Source organism: Amblyraja radiata, chromosome 4 (genome assembly GCF_010909765.2).
Source record: "Amblyraja radiata isolate CabotCenter1 chromosome 4, sAmbRad1.1.pri, whole genome shotgun sequence".
NCBI classification, from domain to species: Eukaryota; Metazoa; Chordata; class Chondrichthyes; order Rajiformes; family Rajidae; genus Amblyraja; species Amblyraja radiata.
In genome coordinates, this window is record NC_045959.1 from 25,317,944 (window position 1) to 25,323,943 (window position 6,000).

Consider the following 6,000-nt stretch of genomic DNA (forward strand, 5'->3'; position numbering starts at 1 on the left):
CTGAATATTCAAATACCTTTGTTGGGAATCCAAAACACCTTATTTTACCACTGTGCCGGTGGGTGGCTTTCTTTGCAGACAATAGTGTTTATTCATGAAACTGTCCTCATCCTAGATTGAAGCCTGGTTCTTGTTTGTATAACTGGCTGCTACCCCCATAACTCTTGATTAAAACTGACATTCGATCCCTGAAAGAAGGATTGAAAACAAGAACTTTGAATTGCAAGGCACTTGCTGCATTCAAACTGCCTGTGGTGCTTCCTGAGTTGCAACTGAACGGTGGTTCAAAGTGCCTCATTGACTGGGCCGTGAAAGGTGCTATATAAACAGAAACCACTTTTGATGGTAATGTTCTTTAGTTAAGTCAAGTTGTGATTATTGTCATATGCACAAGTTAAATGAAGTGGAGGTACAATAGAAAAAATATTGCTTGCAGCTGCATCATGGGCATAGAGACTCAAACACACAAAAACAAATTATTTATGAATTACGTGCAAAATTTCGAAAAGAAATAAGACTGCACAAAAAATAAGACATTAGTGCAAAAATGTCCTGATCTTGGGCGCTATTCAGAGTGAAGTTTGCACATTCTCCCTGTCAACATACAGGTTTCCCCAGGTGTTCCAATTTAGTTTAGTTTAGTTTAGAGATACGGCACGGAAACAGGCCCTTCAGCCCACCAAGTCCGGGCCGACCAGCGGTCCACGCACACTAACACTATCCTACACACTAGGAACAATTTATAATTTTACCAAGCCAATTAGCATACAAACCTGTGCGTCTTTGGACTGTGGGAGGAAACCAAGGCTCACAGAGAAAATCCACGCAGGTCACGGGGAGAGCGTGCAAACTCTGTACAGACAGCATCCGTAATCAGGATCAAACCCGGGTCTCTGGCGCTGTAAAGGGGCTGGCCCACTGTACGAGCTAATTCAAGAGTTCTCCCGAGTTTCCCCTGATTCGAACTTGGAGAATTACGGTAATGGCCGCTCGTAGGTACTCGGGGCTCTCATGGACATTTTTCAACATGTTGAAAAATCTTCACGAGACTTCACGTGCTTACCGCGTTTCCCGAGTACCTGCTGTTAGCGTTACGAGCCGCTAAGAGACATCCCGAGCTCCGACGTACCCGCTATGTACATTCTACGTGCTTACCACGAGTTTGATTTTATTTTAAACTCGGGAGAGCTCTTGAATTTGCTCGTACAGTGGGACAGCCCCTTAAGGCTCTACCGCTATGCCACTGTACTGCCCGATTTCTTCACACATCCCAAAGATTTGTGGGATTATAGGTTAATTGGCCTCTGCAAATTGCCCCGTGTGTGTAGGGAGTGGATGGGAAAGTGGCCTAACATAGAACGAGCGTGAAGATGGTGGACATGGACTCGGGGGCAGAAGGGCCTGTTTCCATGCTGCTATTCTAAACTAAACAAGAAAGCGAATCCACGGTATTTCAAAAAATGAACCATCGTATTCCGTTCCCAGGGTTGGATTCGGGTTGCACAGATTGGTAATTCCTGTATACATTGACTACACAGCTGGAAGGCAACATGGTTCGGCATAGCTTGATGCGTTGGAGTGGACACGGAGAATACAGAGAATACAGAGGCCATTTCCCGGTTACCTAGAGCAGTGTGAGAACACCTTTCCATCCACCAAATGGGAATAGATAGTCAATATCAAAGGGAATCAAGGGATATGGGGGAAAAACCAGAATGGGGTACTGATTTTGGATGATCAGCCATGATCATATAGAATGGCGGTGCTGGCTCGAAGGGCCGAATGACCTACTCCAGCATGTAATTTCTATGTTTCTAACTCTACAACTTCAGGTAACTTGATTTCTCTGCCAGTATCAGTCGTCTATCTGTGGTTTGGCTCTAGAGAGGCAAGAGATAGCAGATGCTTGGAATTTTGAATTAAAAACAAATTGCTGGAGGAATTCAATGGGTCAGGCAGAATCAGTGGAGGGAAATGGACAGAGGGTGTTTCGGGTCATTTGGGCCTGAGCATTAACTTGGGAAATGTGGACGTTCCAGAAAGCTGGTACAGAGAGATGAGGGGAAGCAGGAGGGCAAGGAGTGGCAAGGGATAGTTGGATTGGGGATTGATTGGCAGATGAATCAAGTGGGGAGAGGAGGGTGTGGATTGTAATTTAAAGCACATGGTATTGGGGGTTCAGTATTGATGTGGATAGAGAACTGGCTGGCAGACAGGAAGCAAAGAGTAGGAGTAAACGGGTCCTTTTCAGAATGGCAGGCAGTGACTAGTGGGGTACCGCAAGGCTCAGTGCTGGGTCCCCAGCTATTTACAATATATATTAATGATCTGGATGAGGGAATTGAATGCAACATCTCCAAGTTTGCGGATGACACGAAGCTGGGGGGCAGTGTTAGTTGTGAGGAGGATGCTAGGAGGCTGCAAGGTGACTTGGATAGGTTGGGTGAGTGGGCAAAGGCATGGCAGATGCAGTATAATGTGGATAAATGTGAGGTTATCAGGTGGCAAAAACAGGAAAGTAGACTATTATCTGAATGGTGGCCGATTAGGAAAAGGGGAGATGCAATGAGACCTGGGTGTCATGGTACACCAGTCATTGAAAGTAGGAATGCAGGTGCAGCAGGCAGTGAAGAAAGCAAATGGTATGTTAGCATTCATAGCAAAAGGATTTGAGTATAAGAGCAGGGAGGTTCTACTGCAGTTGTACAGGGTCTTGGTGAGACCACACCTGGAGTATTGCGTACAGTTTTGGTCTCCTAATCTGAGGAAAGACATTCTTGCCATAGAGTACAGAGAAGGTTCACCAGACTGATTCCTGGGATGGCAGGACTTTCATATGAAGAAAGACTGGATAGACTCGGCTTGTACACGTTGGAATTCAGAAGACTGAGGGGGGATCTTATAGAAACTTACAAAATTCTTAAGGGGTTGGACAGGCTAGATGCAGGAAGATTATTCCCGATGTTGGGGAAGTCCAGAACTAGGGGTCACAGTTTAAGGATAAGAGGGAAGACTTTTAGGACCGAGATGAGGAAATCATTTTTTACACAGAGAGTGGTGAATCTCTGGAATTCTCTGCCACAGAAGGTAGTTGAGGCCAGTTCATTGGCTATATTTAAGAGGGAGTTAGATGTGGCCCTTGTGGCTAAAGGGATCAGGGGGTATGGAGAGAAGGCAGGTACAGGATACTGAGTTGGATGATCAGCCATGATCATATCGAATGGCGGTGCAGGCTCAAAGGGCTGAATGGCCTACTCCTGCACCTATTTTCTATGTTTCTATGTTTCTATGTAAACAAGGCTGGAGGTGATAAATGGAGAAGACAAAATGGTGCAGATGGTAGAATCTGATAATGAAGAAAAATGGGGAGTGAAATGTCGAGCCAAAGGGAAGGATGGTGGGTAGAAAGGAACAGGGTGGGTTCAGGGAGTAGTAAAATGTGGGAGAGGTGCAAGGTAAGTGGATAGAGTTTAGTTTAGTTTAGTTTATTATCATGTGTTCCGAGCGAGGTAGGAACTAGGTGACGGGCCGAGTAAGTGAAAAGAAAGGTGTGCAGTTTGGGGGGGACTGGATAGGTGGATGCTGGATGATGGTTGGCTCAGCTTGTTTTGTTTTTTTTGGGCGTGGAGGACAATGTGTTTAGAAGGTCTGGCTTTCCTTTTGATGAGGGCACGGGGGAACCGCCATGAGGGGGAGGGGGGAAAGAACAAAGGAGGACTCAGTGTGGGGGATGGGGGGAGATCAAAGGAGGAGCCTGTGGGGTACTTTGTACCTCTGTCAGCGCTGTTTATATGGTGACTATTTGCATACGCAAGCAAAGAATTTCACTGTGCCTTGTCACATGTGGCAATAAAATGTTCTATTCCATTCTCCCAGATTCTTTTGCCTCTATTCTCTTGTCTATGTTCTCTTTCTCTAACTGCTCCGATTAGCTCGCTGGCCAGTTGACCTTGTTTACAGCTTATCCCAGCAGCCACCCGGGTTTTACCCTCTCAGTGTCGCCCCCACCCTCACCTTCCCATTGCAGTTTAACGAGGCTTCTTTAGTCCCCATCACAATTCTGAGGAAGTCTTCAACCTTCGAGCGCAGGAAAGATTTCCAAGGATGTTGCCAGGTGTTGAGGGTCTGAGCTTTCGGGAAAGGTTGGACAGGCTAGGACTTTATTCCTTAGAGTGCAGGAGGATGAGGGGTGATCTTGTGGAGGTGTAGAAAGTCATGAGGGGAATACATAGGGTGAATGCATAGTGCAGGGGACTTACGAACTAGTGGGTATAGGTTTAAGGTGAGAGGGGAAAGAGTTAATAAGAACTTGAATTAGCTCACAAAGCATCACGGTCTTGTTGATTGACAAGGGGGCCGAACAGCCTCCTTATAGAATATCATAGAAACATATAAAATTCTTAAGGAATTGGACAGACTAGATGCAGGAAAAATGGTCCTGATGTAGGGGGAGTCCAGAAACAGGGGTCACAGTTTAAGAACAAAGGATAGGCCATTTAGGAATGAGATGCGGAAAAACTTTTACACCCAGAGAGTTGTAAATCTGTGGAATTCTCTGCCACAGAAGGCAGTGGAGGCAAATTCACTGGATGTTTTCAAGAGAGAATTAGATATATCTTGTAGGGCTAACGGAATCAAGGGATATGGGGAGAAAGCAGGAACGGGGCACTGATTTTGGATGATCAGCCATGATCATATTGAATGGCAGTGCTGGCTCGAAGGGCTGAATGGCCTACTCCTGCACCTATTTTCTATGTTTCTGTGTTTCCTGTTCCCCCATCGAGGAAGTAATTATTGTTGGGTTTCAATGTTAAAGATATTGAATATATTGACTATCCTGCTTCCAGCGTGTCGGGAGTCAACTTTCCTCTACACCCTGTTGTGTCTTCCCCTCCCCTGCTATCTGCTGAAACCTGATGGTGAGGCCAGAATGATCTGTCACCTCCTGTGGTCACGCGAGGCTCTGCAAAGACCACTCTCTGCTTGGAGGTCAAAACAATGTTGGCTTAGTTCCCACTCCATGGATTTGAGCATCTAATTTTAAGACGCCACTGTCCATGTGTTACAGTGAGGGGGCTGCACTGCATCATATTTCGGGTGAGATATTGAACCGAGCTTATACGTCCTTTTACAGGACGGGGTAAATTAGCCCACAATGGGGTAGATCTCTGGTATCCAAGGCAAATTATACTGAATTCACTCACTACAAAGCTGGCATTTGGTAACTGCCTTGATGCTGTTTGCAGGGAGTTGCCATATAATAATAATAATAATAAATTTTATTTTCGGGTGCCTTTCAAAGTCTCAAGGACACCTTACAGAAATTTACAGAATAGAAAAAACATATAGTCGGAGTAAAATAAATAATGACATCACCAATACACAAATTAAAGACAGAAATTGCTCCAAAGACAAAAAATCAAAAAACACAATGTGAAGAGAGAGCAGCGGCAGCTAAAGCGTGCCAGCGTCCACTCTCCCTTCCGACAGCCATCTTGGACACAGACTAACATACTAACTTACACACAGAAAAAGATCATCCCCCCACAGTGGATACCACTGTGGGGGAAGGCACAATGTCCAGTCCCCACCCCCAGTTCACCCAAAGTCAGGCCTATTGAGGCCACCGCAATATACGGACTACCCTGCTATTTGTCCAAGTGTTTTGGAACATCCTATGGATTGAAGGATGCTCTTCACAGGCAATTAACTTTTCCCCAGCCCCGTACATGTGATGTTAATGGAGAGCCTGTCATTTAAGCAAGAGCATTAACTCAGGAAATGCAGACATTGAGCACAGATGATGCCCACACGCACACTCACTGTCTAGTGGGTTCAGAAACATAGAAACATAGAAAATAGGTGCAGGAGGAGGCCATTCGGCCCTTCGAGCCTGCACCACCATTGATTGATTGATTGATATAATTTATTTGCCACACAACCAAGGTCGGTGGTATTTGGGTTGCCAGCAGCGGTACAATAATAAAGAACACAACCACA